This window comes from Podarcis muralis, chromosome 7 (genome assembly GCF_964188315.1).
Source record: "Podarcis muralis chromosome 7, rPodMur119.hap1.1, whole genome shotgun sequence".
NCBI lineage: Eukaryota > Metazoa > Chordata > Lepidosauria > Squamata > Lacertidae > Podarcis > Podarcis muralis.
Window position 1 is genome coordinate 22,810,780 of NC_135661.1, and position 26,954 is coordinate 22,837,733.

Here is a 26,954-nt window from a genome sequence, read left to right on the forward strand (position 1 = left end):
ACAAGGTCTCTGTCTCAGGTTTTGGAGTGACATTGCCAATCAGAGTAATAAATTACTGGGCTATGTGAAGCAAATGGTTCAGTATATAAGACAGCTTTGTGTGCTTTTATAGTGTGGATTTTCAGCCACACAATCAAAAAACAAGCTACCAATATCCAACATAGAATTCAGATAAGGGAACACAGCCAAACTCACCCCAACAACAGCTGAACGAAGGTTTGCGTAACAACAGAGAAAATATTTTTTAATTTTATTAAAAAACGTTCTGCAGAAAGAAAGCCTGTGGATCATAACACAAAATTGGATTTTTCAATAAATCCCCCATCAGAGGAAGATGCATGAAGCACTGACACAAAATGCCTGCTTTTTGAAACAAGTTCCAAAGATAACATTTTCCCCCGATGAAAGCAACTGATTACAGACGATAAAGCCCAAACTGAAACACATGTGACTATCAAAAGGGACATTTACTGAAGAACAAACACCCGCTTATTACGAAAATATTTAAACATTCGACATGGAATTCCAAACAAAAAGAAATTGAATGGAGCGGGAGAGAAGTAAAAAGCAAGTGAATACCTACAGATGGTGACAGATTTCTGCCAAAACAACAGCAGCAGCGAAGCACAGCAAGGAGTGAACCAAGTTATATATCCATATGAGAACCATTTGGGGGTGGAGGGGGGAATGAAGTGTGCCATCTTTACCAGGACAATATAAAGCAGTTCCACTCACTAGCTAAGGACATCTGGTTTGTCTCAGACTGCTTTACACCAACTGGATCAAGCCATTGGTAGTTTGTTCCTCTGCCACCTAGTGGCTACCTCCGACCATGCAGTTCAATCCTAAACCACACTTGGGAGAATTATTAATAATATACTAGTCCATGGGTAGAAAAACTAAGGCCCAGGGGCCAGATCCAGTCCAATTGCCTTCTAAATCCGGCCCACAGACAGTCCGGAAATCAGCATGTTTTTACATGAGTAGAATGTGCCCTTTTATTTAAAATGCATCTCTGGGTTATTTGTGGGGCCTGCCTGGTGTTTTTACATGAGTAGAATGTGTGTCATTATTTAAAATGCATCTCTGGGTTATTTGTGGGGCATAGGAATTCGTTCATTTCCCCCCCAAAAAAATATAGTCCGACTCCCCAAAAGGTCTGAGGGACAGTGGACAGGCCCCCTACTGAAAAAGTTTGCAGACCCCTGTAACTAGTCAAAGAAAAACAACATGGAGCCTTAGTTTCACCTGGGAACGTGAGAGGATTAGACCAAAGGCCCATCTAGTCCAGCATCCTCTTCTCCAACTGTGGCGAGCTAGATGCCACCAGGCAACTCAGGGCATGAAGACTTTGGATGGCTTTCAAAGAGGATTGGACAAATTCATGGAGAAGAAAGCCACAATAGCTATGTTCCACCTCCAAAGTCCTTATTTTATCAGAATTCAGCCTCAGTTTATTAGTCCCATCCAGCCCATCATTGCTTCCAGAAACCAGTTCAGTTCCATCTACTTCTGGGAGTGGACCGACCTGCATGGAGGAGTCAGTTGCAGCCAACCCAAACCTCACCAGGGAGTGAAGTGTGCGTGCGTGCGTGCGTGCGTGCGCGCACACACTACTGGATCCTTCCCAGTCCCCTCTAGCAAAAGCCCGATCTAGAACATGATCTGCAGTAATTGTCAGTGCACAACATATTGTGACAGCCCCATAGCTGTCATGGCAGCCATGAAGTCCTGAGCTGGCCCAGATAAGGCAGCATCAGCATAGATATTGAAGTCTGCCCAGCACTAGTGTCCTTGGATTCTCCAACACCGTACCAGAGATTGCTAGCTCTGTCAGGTAAGCTATTGGACATGTTCTGCCTTTTCTCTTGTCATTTGTCCCCATAACTTGAGTGCTCAGATATACACTGCCTCTGGACAAGGAGGTTTCATTTAGCCAACATGGTTATAAAAATAGGATTTGCACCGCAAACAACCAATTCCACTAAACTGTCATTCCAACACTTTTGTTCCTACACCGGTCAGAGTCAGAAGAAAATGGCACCTTTGCCTTACAAAAGATTCAGAGATAACATTCCAAGCTATTGTAAATAAGGCTTCAAGGAGTTCGTTAGGTTGGGTAACAGTTGTATTTCTCAGTATCACCTCAGTACAACCGCCTTGTCCTTGATTAGGGTATTGACAGACAAACTGTTGAATTTTAATGCTAGTGTTTTGTCAATAAGTATTCACGTACGCTTCACAAGTTCATTAATAATCCATTAAGGAGACCTAAATTAAAGCTTGGCAGGAAGGCAGCTTCCCTGGGAAACAAAAATCAGCCTCTCCTAGGCTGGCAAGAACTGCATGTGCCAAATGTGGCGTATTAAGATGTGAATACACATTTCTAAAAAGGTTATGCACTCAAACTATTTCAGCCTCCTTAATAAAAGGTATCATGACACAGCTGCAGAAACCACACATTAGGATACCCATTTCACCTATGTTTTAACCCAGGGTTTCATCACACTACCTGGGGTTAACTTCCAAGAAGGCGGGGGGAGAGCACATCTTCACACAGTGTAAAATCAACTTCCGGAATTCATTACCACAAGGAGAGGTGATGGCCACCAGCCCAGATTGGCTTTTATGAGGAGGAGGATTAAACAAGTTAGGAACGCAGGAAACTGGCTTTTACCAGATAGGGCTACTTGCCCACTGAGCTCAGCATTTTCTGCACTGAGTCGTGGTGGTTCTTTGGGGTCTCAGGCAAAGAAAGGTCTTGATTTGATTTCATTAATTCTTCAAATTATATCCTGTCCTTCTTCCTGAAGGAGCACAGGGCACCCATCACCTGTTCTGCTACATCTGTTGAAGCGGACTATATAGCCCACGAAAGCTGACACCGTGACAAATTTGCCAGCCTTTAACAGGCCACAAATCCTCTTGGTTGCTTTTGCTGCATGAGGCAAACATGTGTGACCTGTCCTTTTAACTGCAAGCTCCAGGTGCTCTGCCCCATGGAATTCAAATTATGAAACCATATAATGCAATACAAGAAATAAAAGAAACAATTAAAATACAATTAAAAATCAGTCTGGATATTTAATGCAGACACGCACGTGGGACCGCTGGTGGTCAAGGGGCCACAAGATTCCACAGAAGCCTCCAGGAGTGAATGACAAGTCAATCAAGGAAAGTGAAAGCAAGGAGGGGAGGGGATAAAAATTGAGAAGAGGCAGTAGCAACCCTAGGAAGCTAGCTAAACTACAATCAGCCTCCTCCTTTGATTGTAAAACATTAGTTGATAAGAACGGTTAAGGAACAAGATCCTAGCTGTATGCAAGTCAGAAAGAGAGCGAGATAGAACAGAACATCTGTTCTGTCAGCAGCAATGATTGTTCCATTTCCCACCCCCCTGAGCTTTTGAGGGCTAATTCAAGGTTCCTATCTGGATTTATGCAGTTACAAGATCTAAAATATGTGGAGTTATTTTTGGCAGAAAGGAAGCAGGGAGGGGGAAGGCGGGTGGAGAAAGAGACCAACACCCACCTGCTGCTGTCCTTGGAACTTTACGTTCAGGTGTAAGGAAGCATCTCTTGAGAGTTTTCGCTTCCACAGAAAAGCGTTATGAACTGTAGTTGCCCCAAGAGCAAAGAAGAATAAAACAGTTTGGGGTTTTAAGGAGAAGGGGTCAGTTACACATATTTCAAGCTCATCATGACAAGGTTGATAGGTTCAGAAAAAGACAACCAAAATGACCGAGGGGATCTGATAGAGCAAGTCCTGCATGAGGAAAAAATGCAGCTTTTGGGGCTTTTTAGTTTAGAAAAAAGGCAAGCAAGCGGAGACGTGATAGATGTTTATAAAATTATGCATGAGATGGAAAAAGTGGATAATGAAGTTTTCCTTCCTCTCTAGTAATACTATAGAACTCATGGAAATCTAATGAAGCAGAATGTTGGAAGAGTCCGGACAGATAAATCAACATACTTCTTCATGCAGCACATAGTTCAACTATGGAACTCGCTCCCACAGGAAGCAGTTATGGCTGCTACCTTGGATGAGGGGCTGAGAAAAACCTTCAAGTGCTGCTATCAGTCAAAGTAGACTCTATTGGGATGCATGGACCAATAGTGACTCAGCTATACAGCTGCAAATAAAATGTTTAAGTGTGTTGTAAAGTGCAATATACAAATGTGTCACTAGATGGCAATGGTGAGCTATGGCAAAGTCAATATATATATTTTTTTCAAACCTTTTTTTTTAAAAAAAGCATTTTCACAGCATTTTTTATGCATGTATAGATTCCACCTAGGTCTGACTAAAGGCTGCTTCCAGTTTTCATGGGCCTCTAAAACTTTCAGGATTTATTTACAGTGGTACCTCGGGTTACATACGCTTCAGGTTACAGACTCCGCTAACCCATTAGCTAAAGTGGTGCTTCAGGTTAAGAACAATTTCAGGTTAAGTACGGACCTCCGGAACGAATTAAGTACTTAACCCGAGGTACCACTGTACACAGCTCAGGATTCCAAGGGCTCTGGCATGTATTTCCACTTGTGAATCAGAGCAATAGATAATAACTCTGTGACTGATAGAACACTCAAGTTTGCAATATGCAAGATCCATCCTGTTTTCATTCCTGCACATTTACTTGCAATATTTACCTCAATGGTTTGCTCCTATGAACAGAGCTTTGTTTCGAAATGGCCTTTCAAATGGTTCACTGCTGATTAACCCATTTTCATGCCTTGAAGAGCTTGATTCCTATTAGTGCAGACCGCAATCTGCACATTGATTTTTTGCCACAGTCAGGATCTGGAGAGGGGAGTGGAGGAAAAGGACCACCACCACCAAGAAAAAGCAGCTTTTCAAATTAAGTTGCTACCCACATTGTTGAGTCGAATAGTCAGCGTTCCGAGAACATGATAAGCACGCAAAACCAAATACGCCAGCTATATACAGACATGTTTCTGCATTTTAAAGAACTGAGAAGAGAGACGGGGGGGGGGGCAAGAAGAGAAGGAGGAATGTGCCAAGCACAGAATCATAGACAGTTCTGCTCTTGTTAGCACCGTTGATAAAAGGCTACAGTGCTTTCAGAAGGATTCAGAATTAGAAACAGCCTCTTTTCTGGCTCTGAATTACCATCATTTTGCTCCATGCTAACCCCCGCACAATGGGACCAAGCTTCTCAAAAATACATGTCTCAAGCTGAAATGGCCTAGCAGGCTTCCACACACTCCACACCCCCTTTAAAAAAAATAAAATAAAATGGGGCTTTTATGCCAACAAATCTACACATTTCTTGCCTGACAGCTTTCCACCAAGTTTTGCTGCAAATCAAAAGGTTTTATTTCATAGCCCAAAGCAAGTTTCGCCATGTTTAATATCTGACAGGGGAGAAGAGTTTTAATCTTCTCTCCAGTTGAAACAATTACCATTCCCAAGATCAGTCTTAAACTGGCAGTAAAAAAAATAAAATCACTTATTTTACATTGTCAGTGAATATTAAAAAGAAAGAAAATGGCAGGCCGGTACTGAAAGCATGCCTTTTAGAAAAACCATGACTTTTGCTTGATGGAAAAGGTGAGCAATTTTCACTGCAGCAAAACCAATTTGTTAAAAAACCAAGAGGGCTCTGGGACTAGAAAAATTCCGGGTGCCTGGGTGCCTTAGCATCAAGAAATTTAAAGTCATTTCAAGTCACCTAGGGGACTAGAGGCACTAAATATTCCCTTTCCCAGCGAGAGAAAAGAATATAAGGACAAGGTTCGTGAGCATCCTCCAGGTATATGCAGCGTAATTAGCAGAAGTTTCTGTCCAGTTTTCTGCCTCTTCAACAGGATGCAAAAGAAGGAGGAGCTGCACAGGAGAAAATGGAGAGTTGGGGCAGGAAGATGAGGTTGTTGCAGCGAGGAAAGAACATGCACAACCATTTGTGTCCAAATGGCCTGCCCCCTACCAGCTTCCTCTGTATTTGCAAAAGCAGAGAGACAGGTGCCTGTAGCAAGTGAATGAGAGGTAGGCCTGTTTGGCAGGATACAGTGTACACCTGGTATGTAACTGGTTGCTTACCTGAAGGCCGCCTCTACTCAGCTGGAGGAGGACCATAGCCCAGTGTTCAAGCACCTACTTTGCATTGCTGAAGGTCCCAGGTTCAGTCTCGTATATCTCAAGCAGCAGGTCTGGTGGGGGGGGGGGGAATCTTCTCTCTGAGACCTCAGATAGATCTGCTGCCTGTAAGAGTAAACAGGACTTGACTCGGCGGACCAGTCGTCTGCCTCAGTATAAGGAAGCATCATAAAGGATGGAGAGCTCAGTGGCAGGGGCGGGGGGGGGGGGAGGTAAAGAGAGAAGGGGTAGGAGATTAGTAGAAAAGGCTGCGGTGGGGAATGGCTTCATGTGTACCCTTCAGTCTCAAGACGCTCATAAGTCTTGAGGTTCTAAATTTAAGCCATCACAGGCCACATCTTGCTTGTGCTCGCAAGCTACAGCCATTTAGCGGTGAACTTCTTAACCCACCCAGGACCAGCAGCCTTGAAGAAAAGATGAAAGACACTGAGCCACTGTAAACAGATGTGTCTGTCATGTCTCTAAAACAGGAATTGCATCTGGCACGGACAGTTAATGTTTATATATATTACCCAAGGACAAAAGTCTATATAAAGCAGGCTTATATAAATAGGAGCAGAAAGAAAAGACACTAGTCTAAAAATATGACTTGGGCATTTAGGAAAAGGAACACGTTCTTCACAGTGTCTACGAAGCACAGAATTTTCTGTCGGGTAGAGTTGTTTTATTGCTAGGCACCAGAATAAAGTGGTGGGGGGGGGGGAGAGTTAAAATTGAAGGAGTTGCACTTTGCTCTTGGCGGGTGATATACCATATTTACCACCTAGGAGAGGGGAAAAACCATGCAGAGTCATTCTACACATCACCACTGGCTCACCCTCCCCCCCCCCAAAGTCCATCTACTATCTTCATCATGTTCCACAAATGCATGAAAAAGCCCTTTCAGTATTTAAAGTGATTTAAGCCAGCGAGAAAAATTCCAGTGCTGTGCTTTTAGAGCCACAATATTTTTCAAAGCCTTGCTGCGGAATCCCCTAGAGCTTAATAATTAAGACATATGGCCCGGAACCGGTCTACAAGCCAAACCCAATGGCATTCACTCAGGGCTGGGGTTTTTTTTTTAAGATGCCTTGTGGTCGGAAGAAGGAATGTACATCAAACTTCCACCACCTTTAAGCACTGGAATGCAGGAACCTCTGTGAAGGGAGCAACAGAGCAGGGCTGCCATAGACGTTGCTTTGTAGCACCCTCTAGAGTCTCCTTCCAGTCATTTCATGAAAGCCAGAAATATTTGCTAGCAATGTAGTATGGACTGATGTTTACAGTGCCCTTTGGCAACTTATTGAAAAGGCCTTTAAAACAAAAATGCAAGCCATTATAGTTATGTTCCAGGCAAAATGCATCCCTCATTCAATCACCTAGTGGAGAAAAAAAAGATATTAAAAAGCTTCCAAATAGGAAGAAGGAAACGGAGCCAAACCAAAAAACACAAACCAACTCCACATGTGTTGATATCAGTTTTCAGTGCCTGGAGCGAATTTTGGCTTCTTCAATCAGCTATTAGCACTTTTAAAGCGGGTTTTTGGACATTACTCAATCTGCAGAGGTAATTACCGAAGGTGCCTTTCAAAAGGCGCTTACACTAAGGCTGTAATTCAAACTCGGGATTCCAGTGACAATAAATCACCAGAATATGACTATTAGAATATAACTGTGTTGAGCAAATTCCTTGCTAGAAGTTACTTTTTTTTTTACTGTACACAAAAAGGAACTTCTAGCAAGGAATTTGCTCAATACAGTTACATTCTAATAGTCATATTCAAATGATTTAGTGTCTTGTTAACCATACTTTTAAAAACATATTCCCCTTCTTTATTTTTACTTCCAAGTATTTTGGGAAGCTGTTCTTAGCACATGAAGTAGTACAGCCTACTAGGGCACACACAGGAACATAGGTAGTTGCCTCGTACAGAGCCAGGCCATCGGTCCACATAGCTCAGTACCGTCTACACTGACTGTAAGCAAACAAGTGAACACTCCCAGTGTTCAGAGAAGAAAACAAGTCCCATTCAATCCCTTTACCGATCTTCATCTTGATTATCTGTAAAAACAGCAAGCTTGAGTTGCCGGCCTTGCAGCTCATGTACATGAAAATGAATCACTATTGTGGCTTGCATGTTCCAAACCATATTTAGAAGGACAGGTGTGTGCTGCAAGCATGCTCCCATGCTTAATTTATCCCCTCCATTCCATGCTTTTCACACAGTTATAGGCCATTTGCATTGTCGCTAGCCATGGTTAACACCAACCAGGGTTGCCCTCATAATGTTTGAAACCACTTCAAACCCTGGTTTCAGAACCACAAATTACCAGGGCAATCCTGATTAGTGTAAATGTTACACCTAGGCTAAAGTGGAGCAGAGGAGGAAGGAGAAAGTTCTCATGGGAAGGTGTTAAAGAGAGTATACCACAGACTTTTTCATCTTCCAACCATGGTTGGGATATTAGCAACATTATATCTGTACTGGGCGTGGAGTGCATCCAAAAATATTTAGAGAAAAAATACATAAAAGCTATGGTATGTGTGTGCCTGCATAATTCTCCACGTGATTAGTGTGTGTGATTTGATTAATGTGTTATTTGGATGTACCCTTGAACGACAATAGATGTATTCATCCCAAGACAGTAAGTTTATTCTTCAGCTGGATGTTAAGCGCCATGCAATACTGAAGCAGGATGTTCGGTTTCTTAATTCCCAGGGCTAGAAAAACCTGAAGCACTGCAACATAAAAAGGTTCAAGGCAGCCCAGATTTTACAATGCAAAGAACACATATCTCTAAACTGACTTTCCATTTAAAGATCAACATTGAACACCTGTAAACTAAAACTGCTAACTACATAGTAGCTTATCTTACCAAAGTCATGAAAAATCAAATATTATACCGCACTGCTCCACAGGAAACTAAGCCGCCCACAGCTGAGGCCTGTCCATCTTCCCTGTTTTTATGTCAACTTTCCTTACTCAGTCACAGCCGTTGAACCCTTGTCATGCTAACCGTCTTTGCGAGCATTTTATCGCCATCTCAAGTCAAAACACTCACTCACTTCGACATGCATGTCTAAACTGAAAACTCCTTTCTGGCTCTGTGGGATTTTGCTGAGATGTGCAGAAACTGGCTTGCCAGAGAAGCAAGTGGAAATTGCAGAAGTGGCCCTTCCCCACATTTCTTGCCAATCTTTAAAAAAGTGTCTGTTACAGGATGGGCAGCTCCTCTGCCTCAGATCTCCAGCACAGGCCCAATAATTTCAATCTGTCCTCTTTAAAATTCAACCTCTGAAGGTTACCAATGACTTTCCATTATATCCTATTTTTTTGCCACCTGGATTTCTCACCCTTGCATCATGGGCCAAAAATATAAAGAGGCACTGTAACTTTTTCAGATATCCCTTCAACATTAATTCTTTAAATCACTGTAAAATCCAGCTTGCTGACCATGATGCAGTACTATTTAGAACTACACCTGCCACGGGAGCCATATTGCTGAAAAATTACTTGCCAATATGCCCTGCCCTGTGCGCAGTGTTATTTACGTAGATATTTTTTTTAAAAGCCATCCTCCTGTAATAGGGAATGAAAAGGAGGGGAGAGATTCATCAAGTACTATTACTGTGTAATCCTCTTTCCTGAGCTGCAGCGTCTTCTAACAAGATTGTGTAGCTTTCACATTGGATCAGCAAGACTGTGACCTCTGCTGGTAGTTTACAATAACCAATATTAACACCAGAAAGAGGGAACGCTTGTGCACAAATCCTCCATGGGCTTCTGCTGTTGTGTGTGTGGCATTTTTCTTAAAAGTGTAGGGAGGCACATGTTTCCGGAAGTCCACCCCACATCGCACCCAAGTGCAAATTATTAAGCAGCAGGAAAGTGCTAGCCGGCGTGTCAGATGGCATGTATGCATGCGGAAGGAGGGACTGTTTGCAGCAACCCAGTGGTGACCTTTGCCCAATGGGACTGTTCAGAGAGGCAAGCAGAGAGGCCAAGGGTAGGTGGAGCCAGAGTGAATTATAATTAGAATGAGAGCCAATGAGAGGTGGAGCTAATTCTCATTCTCCCCCCGCCCCCCCCCCCATTCCTGCTTGAGTTTTTCAAGAGCAAAATGAAGGTAGAAACTGACAACCAAGGCTACCCCACTCCAGGGCTGATTATAAGGTGAAAAGGCAGGTGGGGTGTGGCTTAGGGCAGTGCCCCAGTCACTCTAATGGAGCAACCTCCATTGCAACAACCTCACAGAGTGTAATGCTCTCTACATGAGCCCTTTATACAGACACACACTGAACGCACCACATGGGATCTCTGCCAGTGAGGATCAGGTCATCCACTATCAGCGGTGGAAGGCAGATTTTGCTGTCTCCACAACCAGTATCTCCTAGTTCAGCAGTTTTGTCCATGGGAGTAAAAGGGAATAGCTAAGTACTACACTGTTGAGGGGAATGAGTCTATTCTCTCCCCACAGATTGGTGCCTGTGACCAAGCACCAAACCTGTTCCTAACAGCATGGTGCCATCTTGGATTCCAATTTTCCCTTACTCTTATAGATATATATGAAGCTGTCATTTATAGCACACATTGGACTATCAGACCATGCAGCCTAGGATTATTTACTCTGGAGCAACATTATGGGAGGGATGTTTCCAGCTGCTACATCCTTTTGCCCTTGGAAACCTTATAAAAAGCTGCTGCATGAGAGGAATTGTGAGCAACACCATGGGAGGGGTGTTTCTAGAACTAAGGTGAAACTGGGAAGCTCCCTTGTTATTTTTTTTCTGGCATGAGTAATCTTGTTATATTTACAGGATTGAAATGTGGTTTTCTGTGTTTTTAATTTTCTGTTTTGCTATGTTATGAAATTGTTACAACATTATTATTTTGCAATGTTACTATGAAATTGTTTTCGCAGTGTTGTGTTTCAAATGCATCCCTGTTTCTTTGTTGTAAGTCACTTTGAGTATGACTCTTTTGTGGAAAAGAGGCAGAGAAATAAAATGAATGAATGAATGGACTGCCACTAGCTCTTCAGGGCCTCAGGCAGAAAGGGTTCTTTCCCTACATCACCTGTTACATACCTGGAGACACCAGGGGATGAACCAGGGATCTTCTGCATACAAATTGTGTATTCTACCCCTGAGGTATGATCTCCCCTTAGCATGGCAGCATGTTAGGAGCTGTCTCTTAGAGATGGACTTTTGACTCTTACCCTACTCATACATGCCACCAGTGGTTCAATTTTGCCACAGCTGATTCCAAAAGTGTTAGCTGGAGAAAACAAGGTGATGGGTGGAAGAGAAAGGAGATATTGAAGCTGAGTGCCTCTATACCTAAGAGCTCTTTATGATTCAGCCAAGGAGAACGACAGCTTTGACTCCAGAGTAAAGCTAACAGCTCTGCTCATGCACCTTACATTTGAACAAAGCCAGATGTTGAGCACCTTTCATTCCCTCTCCCCTTCTGCCAGTTCTGCATTCTGCATAAAGAACAGAGCAAGCATCCTGCTGGATTGAACCAAAGGCCTGTTTCCCACAGTGGCCAATCAGATGGCTCAGGGATGCCCACAGGCAGGGCAGGACGGCAACAGCCCTCCCACAACATTATTCATAAAAACATAACAAGAATCCTGCTGGATCAGGGCAAATGCCTATCTAGTCTAGCATCCTATTCCCTTCACAACAGCCGGCTGGATGCCTCTCCTGGGAAGCCCACAAGAACACAGAGTCCCCTGCCTGCCGCTGCTCCCCAGCAACTGGTATTTAAAAATGCAACTTGGATTCCTTGGTTTGGGCATTTTTAAAGGGGGGGGGGGGCTAAAAGGCACTTTTACTGCCAAGATGAGTGGTTCACCCTCTGCCCCTACATCTGCAGGTGGAAAGTGAACTCCTCTGCCCATTATTGCCAAGTCAAGGTGTTACCACTGTATTTTAAAAGATCATTACAGAACCCACAGCACTGGAATTACCTCAATATTAACCTGGAATAACATTTCGTAATACAATTTTTGATTCATATGGCTTTGCTTGGTTAATTTCAAAATGCTATATTCAGCGTTCTGCAGTTCTGGGGGGAGAAAAGATCAATACCGCAATACAAAAAGGAGGCTGAGTGACCTTAAGTGCTGCTGTGTTTTTAAATTAAGATTTACCACCTAATGCTGCCAAGGCAGCCAAATCAGGTTTTAAAGGTTTCAATCAATGGTGTGAAGCCCACCTCTAAAATCCTTTGCTGTCATTAATGAAATCGAGGTGAAAAACTTAACTCTCACTTACTGGTTCCCAGAATCACCACCCTAAGATCCTGCAACAAGGTGCTTATCAGGCCTACTCAGAGGTTTGATATATATTATCCTACCCTCCCTCCAAAGCTACACACGATTCTCCCCCTTACTCATTTCCCCCCCCACAACAATCCTGAGAGGTGGGTTTGACTGAAAAATACATGCCTGGCCCAAAAAAACGCATCTAAAGAACTTTATGGCCAAGCAGGGATTTGAACCTGAATCTCTCTAGTTCTAGACCAACACAACACTTTGCTAGTTCTCAGTGATCTGTTCACACATCACATTAAACCACAGTTTAAACCACTATCAAACTATAAACCAAATCATGGTTCATAGTTATATTAGAATAAGCAGCATTCTGGTGCAAGTTTCCTTGGTGCCCCTCCCATGCTCCTGCTGCCATCGAACTGCAAAACAAAACAATGGAAGAATCTGGCTTCTTCTGTCACCTAACTCAGGCTCTTAGTTTCTCTCCAAACAAACCATAAGCTGTCAGCCAAGAACAAAGCAATAAAAGTCAAATCTTGGAGAGAAAGCACAAATCGAGATTACTATGGCACATGTCAGGCTCTTGCTTGTTCTGTCTGCAGTTCAACAGGAGCAGAGGTGGAGTGCTGTGGGAATTTTTTGGCAGCATGTACCTTGCTTGCCCACATGAAATCAGAGTCCGCCCAAGGCACATAGTGCACAGTGCCTGCTGTGATACCCTGGCACTTTCTTCTCCTGTCCAGATTCTAGTTCTTAAATCCTTCCAGAATTTATCATCATCTTAAGCCTTCATTAACCTAAAATAATTCTGCATGCTCTACAAAACATTTTGTCGCCATAATATTCATTGTCTTTCCCCACAGTCACCACTAAAAATACATTTCTTTCAAATGTTCCCCCCAAACACTTAACGATGAACCTCACAGCTGTTGAAGAAGAGCCTATTGCATTCTCTAGTGTTAACTGGTTAAAAAAAAAAGTCCAAACACATTTGCGGGGGGGGGGGGGGGGATGCCGCGAGGTCCCAAAAGGAGCCACCCCCTTGGGAGCTCAGCACCATCTGCCACTGTTACTATTAGCACAACACAGTTTCCACACACTGCCTCCCTCAAAAGAGATACAAGGGATTGGTTTGTTATGAAGCAATCTCCACACCAATCTCCCAAAATATGCATCTGGGATGCTACAGAAATAAAAGACGACTATATCTGGATCAGTTTGATATCCTGCCTGCCTTGAGCAGTGGGAAACTGCAGGCAGCTTCTTCCAGATCAGATAATCTTCAGACACAGAGAACTAGGCATTTATGATTACTTTCTAATAGTTTTGAGAGGTGCACGTTCAATATACCTTACAGAAGTGCAGCAGCCAGCACACAAGGCAGTGCTAGTCCAACAACATTACCTGGGTCAACCCCATCTGCTCCAAGCAAAACATAATCAAAACTGTTTCTCCCAGAGAGCTCCCTGGGTCAGATGAGGCAGGTAAGTGCAGCATTAACCCTTTATGCCAGAGTGTAATTTCCAGATAGAAAGAAATCCCTATGACTATGTTCAGCCTCCACTGTCAAAGGCTGTATGCCACTGAATGCCAGATGCTGAGAATCACAAGTGGAGAGAATTGCTATTGCACTCAGGTTCTGCTGGCAGCCTTCCCAGAGGCAGCTGGATGGCCACTGCGACAACAGGATGCTGGATGAAATGGGCCTTTGGCCTGATCCAGCAGGGCTAAACCGTCTTTATACTAGGCAGCTTCAACAAGACCCAATAGGTAGAGCACCTCTGGCAGCTATGCAGGATTTCCTTAAAGTAGATATAGAACAGATTCCTTGAAGGTAAAGTGCTTGAGCCACTGCAGTACAGCATATGTTACAACAGTAACCAATGCAACGTCCTCCAAATCTTGCTGGACTGCAGCTCCCATCCTTCCTCATCACTGGCCATGTTCAGAGGAGCTGATGGGAGTCCAACAAGATGAGGAGGGCATCACGTTGTCTAAGCCAGGATATGGGATGTCCTACCTACAGTTCTCACCTTTACTTCTCATGACTTCTGATCTATGCTGTGCTTTCCTCACTGCCTCCCTCCCCTCTTTAAATCACACAGCTTGTTATCTTAGTTTTCAAAACAAAAGGCACCACTTTACCAAACAGGCTACCACACATTGTCACTGATAGTTTTTAAGTGCTGTAGATTATGTTCATTTGAGTAATTAAAAAAAAGAGAGAGAGAAAGACTAAATGAAAAGGATTTACACCTATTCCTGGAGGAGCTCTCCCATCACCATCTCTCTCAGCCTTCCTTTAAAAAAAGAGGCTTCACAAACACTTCTATTACATGCTAAATCCCAACACAGTGTTTTCATCTACTGTGACAGACCAAAAACGAGTGTATACCAAATACCCAGCAAATGCCGCAAGTATTTCTTTTAATAAATTACCGGGGGAAATGAGGGAGAAGGGAGAGAGGGAGAGGAGTATTGGAAGAAATGCTGCAAGCTAAGGGTGTATTGATGGGTACTGAATCCTTCAGGCATTACACAGTTCATGCAAGCTGATAGATCAGTATTACAGCAACCAGTTTCCGTCAAAGTCAATTACTCCAGGGACTTACTCGAGGAGGGCTGGCTTCTGTAGACACCTCCCATAACCGTCAAAGGCCACAGATGCTGGAGTGAAGAGGGAATATGGACAATCTGTCATAGCCAATTACCACCAATGTTTTATTAATGCCAGCGTATCGCCACAGAGCAAACAATAAAAGTCAGTTTGTTGGAAGAAATTACAAAAACAAAACAAAAAGCCCAGCCAGTTGGTTTGGAAAGAATCTTTCTGTCTTGCTCTATACTTACACACACACAATGTGCACACACATTTGATAGACCTGATCTTCTACTGGCATACACGCAGAGAGAAAATAAAGTTTGACATGCCCATCAGCAAAATAAGCTGAGAAGGCCATGGGTAACATCCAACATCATCATTAAACCACTGTCTCAAGGCGATTTACACACAAAATAATTAAAAACACAAAAACAGTACATTTAAAAAAAAACCTAGTTCTACTCAGAGTAGAACCATTGAGCAATGGACATAACTCAGGTCCATTAATTTCAGCGGGTCTGATCTGAGCAGGATTAATGTTGTATACAACCCCTTGTCTACAAACTACTGAAGCATCTATTCTATTTTGAGGCAGCGTGTGTGTGAATCAAATTTTAAAAAATATATCGTAATCCTCTCTTTTTTTCAGGCTTAAGGATTGCTGAAGCTTAAAGGTTCTTAAGCATCCTGAAGAACACAGCTGAACATACAACATACACATATTTTATTTCATTTTATCAGTTATACACATTTGGTTTCTGGCACCTATGGGTGGCTGCCCTTGCCTTGTGACAGAGTGTTGGTGCAAGATGCTTTGGTTTCATTTCTACATATGCACAAAATACGTTAAGACAAGAACCTGCAAAAGTGGAACAGCCTTTTCTCATCTCCCTTTATCCCCCTTCTTGTTCACTCTGAAAGTTCACCAGCTACATACACCTTTGTTCCTTTCTCTTATTCCCACCCTACATGATTTCTGTCTCTGATGTTCCCTTTCTGTGGAGCAGATAAAGCTGCAGTCCTAGGCAAATTTTGTTCTGTAAGACAATCCATAGCTTCCATCCCACAGCCCCATTTTATGATCCAATATTTTGCATTCACAATACATCTGCAATTTTCTATTCTCTTTAAATAAGCAAAACCATCAATCTTCGCTTTTTATCAGCAGGGGAAAAGACACAAAGTTACCAGTAAGAAATTGTGGTTGTGTGTTCCAGTGGTTTCAGAACATAAACGGTTTAAAAAAACAAAACAAAAAACAACAACTAATGACCCAGTTTGGAAATTACTAATAGCAAATGTTTTGATACACATTCAGAAGACCCAGGTATGTTCAGTTAAGAATCTTATCAATGAATGAGCTGCGAGTAAGTGGCTTTTTTTTTTTAAGTACTAGGGGCAGAAGGAAAGGGAAATTGCCATTCTCTTTACATAAGCAAATATTTAAAATGAAATGAACTTATTTTCTAGACAGCTGCCTGAGACATAAATATGCCAGGCCTTTTGTTCCTTTAACAAGGCCTCTTCAATTCCCATTATAGGGAAGGAATCAATATTTTATTCTGATTCAATGTGTAGTTCTTCAAATCAAGCTTTCAATTGTGGCCTGCTCTGGAGAAATGGGATTAGGGGAAGGAGAACACAGTTGTAAACAAATGCTTCAGTTGCATTGACGGTTGAGGGGAACAGCAGGGATCCCTCGCTGGGGCAGGCACCTCTTCCCCTGAGAAATCACCTTTAGTCAGTTTGAATTAATGAGAGACTTTTGAGAGCGACAACAAAATTAGCCTAGCGACTTCTGCTTTAAACAAAAACATGAATGCTTCCCCTCACCTCCCCTGCCCGTAACACAAGTTTGCACACACAGACCATCAAGTATATACTTGGATTTCAGTTCGTTCCAAGATCTGCAACATCTAGCATATGTCTTATACTCCCCTTGCGGTTTACGGATTTCCAACTGGTGATTATCTAAAGGGCTGTGTTTATTGAGCTGGCAATTTTACAGCCATTACAAAAAAAAAAAGAGGTAGGAAGCTCGGTAGAGCGGCATTCCAAGCTCGGCAGCCTATCAAAGTGAAGGAACATGCGGACATAAAGCCATCATGTTTTTGCGACATCTCTCCATTATCTTTGCTGGCTATACCTCTATATAGTGTTGCAATGACAATGTAACAACGCACATGAAAAGACAGCGACTTTTCGCCGCTGAAGGCACAACAGTGCATGAGGCTTGTTGAAATTAATGGGGAGTGAGTTACCACCACAATCATCCCTGCCCCCAGCACACAAATAAAATGTTCTTGGCTGTTCATGGCCCTTACTGATATTTAGTGATGCTCTAAAAAGCTATTACGCACATCCTCGCAAACTAATTTGTTGAGAGCTGGGTACTTTACTAGCCAACCTATCCACACATACCCATGTTAATAATTTGCTATATGTTGAAGAGCTGAAAGAAATGAAAACCTCATAAGAATTTACCTCCAGTTTTATGTAAACTTCCCTGCTAGGTTCATCTGGCGGTGACTGTTACTTGCCATAGGCTAGCAGGAGAGTCTTGCTAAGAACCAATGGGCTTATGTGTTATGTGGTCATTTCCGTATGTGCTTACATTAATGCAACACTCTTAAGAACCTTCTTCTTCCATGTCAGTCTGTGTTTTAGAATCATCTTCCGAGGCCTCTCTAGCTGTCTCTAGCCTAGGTAGGTGACAAATACAGTGGTACCTTGGTTTGCAACCGCTTTGGATTACAACCCATTTTTTTTTATTACAACCCATTTTGGGGGGAAGGCCCCATTGGTGAAAGTGCACCTTGGGTTACAACCTGTTTTGGTTTACAACTGGACCTCCGGTTCCACTGTATAGGGAAAGGGGCCTTCTTCAGTACTATTCTGTGTGATATATGCTCCCCTGGCAGAATCACTCCCACAATAAGTTTTAGGCCCCAATTAGTTTGCAATTTTAGATATTATAATAAAACTGGCACCAACATTATAATTTTGGAACCAAGTCAAGACACAGAAGGATTACTATCAATTATGGCAGGCCAAGCAATACTGTCTTGCCTCTGAAAGCCAAACATCTTCCTATACAAAGCAAAACATACCTTAACACTAAATCACAAAGCAAGCCGAGAAAGAGCAACACAGTCCTCTTAGACGGGGAGTTTCAAAGTTGGGGGCACAGAAACCAAGGGAATCCATCTCCCTCATTCCAAACAAGGCCACATCCACACTACACACTTTAAGCACTATTGTACCACTTTAACCATCATGGAGACTCCTGAGAACTGTGGTTTATTAAGCGTGTTGACCCCCAGGAACTATGATTCCCAGCACCCTTAAGGAACTACAGTTCCCAGCATTCTCCATGATGATTAGTGTAGTACAGAGATTTTCAACCTTTTTAAGTCCACAGCTCCCATGATCAGCTACATTCTTTCTGCAGCACCCCTGTGGGGCTCAGGAGCCCAGTTATGTCACCCCTTGCCTGCAGAGCTGGCAGCCTCTCACCCTTTTTCTGACACTCTCCCTTGTTGAGTGTTCCCTCAGCCTCCTCTTGCCTCTCCTTGGGAGTCCTCCGGGCAGCAGCTGCCGCCACCCCTGGTCTCTGAGCTGCCCTCCCTGCCCCAAAGAGAGGTGCCTCTTCACACTGCCTCAAAGGGGCTTAGGACTTGTCTGTGCATTCCCAACAATAAGGGTTGGCGGACTGGGTGGCTGCGATGCCTCACCCACTTGCTTGCTTGCTCTGAGGTTGCTTCAGTTTCTGGCAACCAACACCCCCTGACCAACCCCAGAGGAACTATTTGCCTGTGTTGCTTGTAGCCAGGGCTGCTGCAACAAACAGCCATGCAATACTTTAGGAAGCAGAGACGCGAGAGGACATCAGAGGAGGGAGGGAAGGAAAGAGGGACAGAGGCCAGTGTTGCCCACGGCACCCCTGACCATCATTTCAAGGCATCCCAGGGTACCACAACACACACTGGTTGAAAACCACTGCTGCAGTTACAATGGAGCTTCAAAAATATGGTGTGGATGTTTATCAACCACCAGTTTGATTTTTTTTTATTTAAAAAAACCTTGCATACCTCAATTTCATAAAGAACATCAAAGCGATTTTCAACAAATATATACGCACACACAATAAAAACCACACAATTCTTTTAAAAATAGATCACCAGCTAACTATCACAGGTGTTTATCCTAATTGTCTGCATAAGCCTGGTGGCAGCTTATTTCAGCAATTGTTTTGGGATCCCTAAGGTAGCCTGGACTAAAGTTGTTTAGAGCTTTTTAACTACTGTACAGTGGTACCTCGGTTCAAGAACAGCCCTGTTTATGAACTATTCGGTATACGAACTCCGCAAAACCGGAAGTAGTGTTCCAGTTAGCAAATTTTACCTCGGTCTACGAACGGAAGCCAAAGGGTAGAAGGGCACTGGTGGCAGGAGGCCCCATTAGGGAAACCGCACCTTGGTTTAAGAACAGCTTTGGTTTAAGAACGGACTTCCGTAATGGATTAAGTTTGTTAACTGAGGTACCACTGTACTACAAAGACCATGAACCTGGCTTGGTAGTAGATGGGCAGCCAGTGAAGATATTTCAACAATGGTGTCTCAGATTATTGTTCATGTGCCCCATCAGCAATCTCGTTGCCACATTCTGCACCAAATGTATATTCCAGACGAGGTTCGAGGGCAGCCCCACAAGAGTGCATTTCAGTAAGCCAGCCTCAAGGTTACCAACACATGAACTACAGTGTTCAGTCCAGAAACAAAAAGAAAACCAGTGAGGAGTGTTGTGCACGCACACCACATATGAATGAGATCAGGATAATCAAAGTAGAGAGTGTTGCAAGGTTTTTAAAAAAGGTTTTAAGCCACTGAAATGTTCAACTGGATGGCACTATTTTAAAGAAAATGTGTCAAGAATGATCAGGCCTATTATTGCTCAAACATGGCATACACAGCGCTAGGAAGTTTTGCCTTTCACATTTCTCTCTCCAGGAAATGTGTGGTGGTGCAAGTTAAGAGGCCATTTTATGCCTTAATGGAAGAAAGACCTCTCAGAAATCAAACTGTGAGCTTCACAGAATTTGGTGGCTAGTGTGTTGGGTGGAGAGAAAGAGGGGAAATTACCTTCACATTTATTAAGTCAATGAACAGGAACCTTTCTGAAGCATTTTCCCCCCTAAGAAGAAAAAAATCACATTTGAAATTGGCTGTATAACAACAGTCAGACATCTAAATACACACACCCTTTTGCTTAAAGCCTCTAAGTACACACACTGAGCTCTATATTTAACAGCAATCTGTCCCATAGCTATTAGAAAGATGTATAGCATGCTGTTTTAATAGAGCTTAAATGAAAAAGGATCAATATTATTTTAATTTTTAAAGGTCTGTTTATGAAATGTAATCATCCTTCATTAAAAATGCAAGCTGTTCTTCAGCAAGGAGGTGAGCATAAATGATGCAGAGTTTGAAATCTCTCCAGGATAATCACCCTCTCTTGGGGGGGACTGTTGGGATGCGTCATCACACCACTCAAGCTGCTATTATTAAAAAGTGTTTTCCTTTAAAAGGTGCTTTAAAAAGAAAAGAGAGAGAGAGAGGGCGCAAAAAGGAGGATCACCCATTCCAAAGGATAAGCCAAAAGCCAACCCAAAATAAATAAATGAATGAGAAAACATGGATATTCTATTTATTTAATGAAATGTATATATCGCTTAATTGTCGTAAGACCTCTAAGCATTTTACAAGAAATATTAAAATCATCAATAAAAAACAGTTTAAAAACATTTGAAAGATAATTAAAATTAATAGTAGAAGATTAAAATCTACGTGCCCTGATAAGCTTTCCCAAACAAAGCCAAAAAGTGATAGAAAATGCACCTGTCTGAGGTCAAGAGGCAAGGAATTCCATAATGTGGGTGCTGCCACACTAAAACAACAATTTCTTACAAGGGCAGAACAAGTATTGTGTGTCACCAGTAAATCCCACTTCCACAAACCAAAGCAATCAAGTGGGCACATATAGGGTAAAAGTGACCCTGCAAGTAAACTGACCCCAAAGCTTTAAGGGCTCTCCATAGCAACAGCAAGGCCTTGAACGTGGCAAGGTAATAAACAGGCAGCCAAACAGGCAGATCTCTGAGCAGTGGTGTTATACCCTGACAGAGTCTTACTCTGTTCAGCCACTCTGCTAGAGCGTTCTGCACTAGCTGCAGTTTGCAGGTCAAGTACTATGGAAGCCCTGCATAGAATGCAGTGATCCATTATTTAAATCACCAGTGTCTTAACTACGATGATCAAGCTCTCCTGGTCCAGAAATTTTCACAGGATCACATATAAGAAACTAAGTCTCAGTAATGGGTGCATCTGCATCATCATCAACAACAACAACAACATCCCACACTGTCAGGCAAAAAATAATGCTACCACAACACTCATATTACTAATTATATTTAATAATGAAATAATAAATATTAAATATATTATTGAAATAATATATCAAAAAAAAGAATTGAATCATGATGTGTTCCAAAATGGGGCACTCATCAACAGAGAACATTAAGAACAGAAGTAGAAGGAAAGGAGGTCTTCCCAATACACATTCCAAAACAGCAAAGATGTAATAAAGAGATGTCAATGTGCATATTCAACATTGGATCAGGCACATATCTGAGGTGCATCTGGATGCTCATTCTAATGGTAGAAGCCATTCATCCACACTGCAATGCTTTCAAGGCAAGGTGCATTCCAATTCCTCTTAAAATAATGAACTGAGTTGTACTGTGGTTCTACATTAAGACTGTATTCACACCATACATTTAAAGGATACTGTTTTCCCCAAAGAATCCTGGGAACTGTAGTTTATCCTACAGAGCTACAATGTACTAGAGCTCCCAGGATTCTTTAAAGGGGGTGCTTCAATGTATGGTGTGTACACACCCAAAGTTTTTGTATCAGAGTTTTTACTTGAGCCCATTTTAATACATTTTTTAAATTGTATAGGAATGAAACAGTCTGCCCATCAGCAGATTAGTGATGCAGATAAAGAATCTGTTATTTTTCACAAAATTGTAAGCCTAGCTGTATTAATCAATGCTTTACAAAAAAACGAGTGATTCAATCACCATATTAACTAAGCTATTGTTCTCTTGCTTATAAAGAAAAGTAATCAATACAACCAATACTTCAGAAAAATCAGGGGTTTTTAAGCAAGAAAATTGCACAAAAGTAAAAAAAAAATACTTCTCTGTGTAGCCTGGTATGTCATTACTGGTACAGCCTCTCATTATTATAAAAGGAAATGCACCCTCTTCGTACACTGGACTTCAAAAGGCAACTGAAAAATGTTCAAAGCCATGTCTCCTGCCATATTAGAGGCAAGACCTTTCTGTTTAATTAAAAATGCTAATGTGAACGGTCGTTCCTCAATGTGGCTGCATATGGCCAATTATAACACAAAGTTTTTAATGAATAAATCCTCCATTATTAATCTCCAGTGTTCCATCTCTTTCAAAGGGGCAAATCGGCGTGACATACTGAATGCAGTATTGCAAATAATTCCAGATACGCCAGTTGCCGACCCTCCATTTTTGTGGCTTTTTCTCTCCACCCCCCACCCCGGTTATAACATCCGACTTACAAGCTGCTACCTTAGGGAGGGCAAATGAAATGCTGAGGTTACTGAAAGGTCTGGCAAAGGAGTGCCACCTGCCCCCACTGTATACAGATGCTGCATTTACAGAGCCACAGAGCCTTGCTGGCTGTTGAAGCATCACGTACATAGCAATTCTCTCTCCACAGCCTGTCAGGAGACTATTTGCCAATATCTCTATCATTTTTCCCCTGTCTGAATTTCTACCTCAGAAGGAAGATACCAGCATAGGTTTAGCACAGCTGCTTCCAAGGACAGGTTAAGAAGTGGACAGCTTAAGAAGTGTTTGCTTTTAGGTTTTCATACAAGACACCCCCTCCCCTTTCTTATTTTTTTATAAATAAGACCCACAAGGTAGACAGTGCTGACAGAATACGTTACAATGGAGCTGCAAGAGACACTACACAGTGTTCGGTTGCTCCATTTCCCCAGAAGATTCATTACAGGTACATTAGAAAGTCAAATCAGGCAGGTCTGCAGTCTGCTGAAAGCTACAATATGAAAGAAGGTTAATAGAAGCGCATTTCATTTTAAATGGAAGACATTTAGGATTTGCAAAAGCAACTTTACGATTGGAATTCCAGGGGGTGCGTGGGGTGCCCACGCTTTCACTCTGCATCTTTTCAGGTTCAATTTACTATGCTGTCAAGTTGGTTTCCCACAAAAAATGGGAGGTGTAGGTGTGTGTGTGTGTGTGTGTGTGTGTTTTAGCCAACATTTCCCTACCTTAATTATAGGATTTCCTCATGTCTTCATGCACACCTGCCACAGACAGATCTATTTTCACCATTATGGGCCCAGTGCCAAGCTCTACACAGCTATCTCGATAGGCTGGAATTTAACAAACTACTGTTTATTTAGCCAAAACTGAAGCCTACATTTTACAAATGCATATATTGAGGAAGAGAGAGAGAGAGTGTGTGTGTACAAGGATGTATTATAAATTTTAAACCAGAATAATAAAGCCCCTTTTGCACAATATAATTCAAAGCCATTAACAAGAAAAAAGTGTCATTAAGATTAAAGTTTCATTTCCAGGGTACAATACATTAATACCACTTGGCAAGATGCTGGCAGGTTCCTGAGCTTCAAGCTACAAATCATGCTTTCAGAGCCTATTAAATAGTACTGCTTTTCTGCCTCTGTTTTAGAGTAAGAACCTGGGTTAGAAGCCTCTGAGTACACCAAACATCCAGTTTTGCAACAACAAAGTAACAAAATCATCACTAATTGACCATACAAGCTTCATTACAAAGAGAAAACTATATATTTTGGGAAATGATTTCTTTATAGGCTTGGTTGTGTGGACAAACTCAGCATGAGGGTTCTCAAGCTGGGGGTGCTGGTCTTAGATGGATGTTTAGATGCCAGGTGCCATTCTGAATCAAGATGGCAGACAAAAATGAGTATTTGGCATGACGGGACCAAACTACACTGATTTGGATACCTCTGAACATCACCTCAATTGGCAGGACACTTCCAAACATGCACCAATTTGGATGCCTCTGAGGATATTGTTGCCCAACTCAGTACAACGGTTCCTGAGGTGGTAGATGCAATCTGTGTCTATGTTTGGACATCAGGCACCATGCTGAATAACGATGATGGAGCAAATTAACCCTAATTAAACATTAGCTCCCACCACAGAATGGACACTGTGTGGCACTTGTAGAACTGCAAGTTCTACAGATCAGTTATCGAGTAGGCATGACGTAGGTAAGGCAATTCCACAAGTAAACTGGTCCCAAGAAGTTAAAACCTTTAACTCAGCCCAGCAGTGATATCATCATAGCGTTAACCATTTGACCAGGCAAATCAAGCAGTGGCTAACCTGTGGCCCCCCAGGTCTTGTTGATAGTCCTATCAGCCCCAGCCAACATGGCCAATGATCAAAGATGATGGAAGCTGTAGTGTAAAAATATCTGGAGAGCTTCAAGTTCCCCCATCTCTGCCCTAGACCATGAGACAGAGACAGCATAGCTCACTGGCGCAGCATATTTCAGGGCAGATGGTCCCAGGCATACCTATGGCATCTCTAGTGAAAATGGTTAGGTAGCAGGGAGAAATCTCTGCCCCTGGAGACATGCTGCCCATCAGATTAGATGAACAAAGAGTCTTAAGGCAGCTCCTGATGCTATCCAAGAACGTCTCCTTTAACTCTGGGGGGAAAAATCTAAGCTCAAATAGCAGCAGCAGAAGTTATTAAAATTAATGCATCAAGCCATCATAACTCTGTCCTTTTTATTACTGGCAATATTCCTACTAAAATATCAGCCTGCTTAGCTGCTTCAGTATGTCTTGCTGAATGCTCTCTTTTGAAGACACAGATCGCTTTAACATAAAAATCAAAATGCACAATCGTGTTAATTTGACAAGGTGGCGGGGGGAGGGTTGAAAGAAGAAAAAGATACAGCTTTGGTGTCAGGTTTATGGTGCTCACAAAACATTTTCACATTAAGAAGCAACATCATTTATTTCTCTTCCCTGCTTCTAGCTGTGGCAAATTAAAGGATATTAAATCCTTTCGCCATCCTTCCTGTGCCACTCAGATAATTGACATTTTAAAAACTGCATGTCAGAACTTGGTGGGTGACCAAAGTAAACATTTCCAGAACCAAGATAAACAAAGTAAGGCCAGGCCAATTCCCTGGGTGAATGAGCCAGTGCTCAGGTTTTTTTTATTTGGTAAGCATCACAAAATTGGTTGTTTTAAAATAAATAATAAAAAGCCACCCAAGAAACAAAAGCTGCCACTATTTCTCACCCACATCCCACTAGTTAAAATCAACTGTGCGGCTGGCCTAAACTAGGAGAAGCCATTAGAGCAGAACTGAAGCAAAGCTCTCCTATGTGGCAGATGTTGCACACAGCAGATCCAACAGACTTAGCAAGCTGGCAACAGCCAAAGGGATTTTCCACCGCTTTAGAGTGCATCTTATCAAAACACTCTCTGCCACGGAGCTTTTGTGTTCTTAGCATTTAATTGTTGCACCTGCTTTGAAAAAACAAGAAGCCCAGGTACTTTTGTGCAGCGGGCTAACATGGCAGCCGGTCGGTTGCCTTCACAGTCACCACAGCTGCCATGCTGCCCCTGATCCTGTGCCGCTACTCAGAGACACCAGGTAAAACAAGGAACAGTAATAAGTATTGCTCCTGTAGTAAATTGCCCACCAGTTAAGATCAACTATTGAGGCTCACGATCCGCTTCCCTCACCATCAGCAGTCCAACCTCAAGAGCACTGGCAGGCCTTGTGGCGGTATCCTGATGCAACTCCCTCCCAAGAGACCACATGCAGGAGGCCCCAAGTTCATTCCCTGCTAACTTCAGTTGAAGCATCAGGTAGGAGGTGATGGGAAAGACCTTTTCTGCCTAAGAACCTGGAGAGCTACTGTTATTCAGAGCAGATAATATTAGATGGACAAAGAGTCTTGACCTGGCATAATGGCAGCTTCCTATGTTCCTATGCATATTTAATGCACAAATCCACTGAATTGCCTACTTTTGCCTCTAGACCCAGCCACCACTGGCATCTGGCCACTAAAAGGTCCCTCAGGAGCCCTCAAGCTGAAAAAAGATTGCTCACCCCTGCTTTAAGCAATAAATAGGGGTGTGGAGGGGAGGCTGCTGATTTTTCTAGCCTAATAAATTTTGCTGACCATCCCAAGTCTGTTTCCCCCAAGAGTTCCTACTGGATAATTGGAGCGGGAGGGGGGGTGCAAAGAGAGAGAAAGAGAGCCACTGTGTTAAAAAGCAAAACCACACAATTATGGGCCCTTTTGACAGAAGTGTTAGAAGAGCTTATATTTAGACACTTGGGGCATCGCCTGTTAATTATGCTGCGGCTCAATAATGCACTCCTTAATTAGTGTACACACATATTTCCTCCACTGAATAAGTCCATTGATATTCTGGGCTCACAGATCTTCCTCTCGTCGCAACAAGTTCAGTTTTCTTCTGATGAAGAGAGGCTGGGACAAGATTTAAGAGGCATCTTAATTAAATACAAACGTAGGGTGGCAAAGGATTGCTGGATTTATCATTCAAGGCAGAACATTTCCAAAGGAACAAACATTACTGCAGAAAAGAATTATGGAAAAGGAGGAGAGAACATGATTATTCCAGCCCAGCTTTGAAGGCGTATTTATATCTGCCTAGGGCCAAAAGAACCGCACTGGCAGAGTTGCTTTTTAAAAGTCAAAATTTTCCAAAACATGTTCAGTGAAAGATCTGCATCTAATTATTCATCTGGACCATCTATGACCAAGGTCACCAGGCTGACATTGTCTGTCATATACCACCTGTTGC

The 26,954-nt window shown here is 42.5% G+C and overlaps 1 protein-coding gene across 12 annotated transcripts in view; it reads right to left on the minus strand.

Annotated features, from left to right (window-relative positions):
* The window catches only part of RERE (arginine-glutamic acid dipeptide repeats), a 346,045-nt gene that overhangs the window by 294,201 nt on the left and 24,890 nt on the right, over positions 1–26,954 (minus strand). Inside the window, exon 1 of one of the 12 annotated variants that reach the window (XM_077931374.1) lies at positions 6,061–6,082. The exons of the other annotated variants lie outside the window; for them this stretch is intronic. The gene's annotated coding sequence lies outside the window, so the exon portion shown is untranslated. Of the gene's footprint in view, positions 1–6,060; positions 6,083–26,954 lie in introns of those variants that run through there. 12 annotated transcript variants of the gene reach the window in all.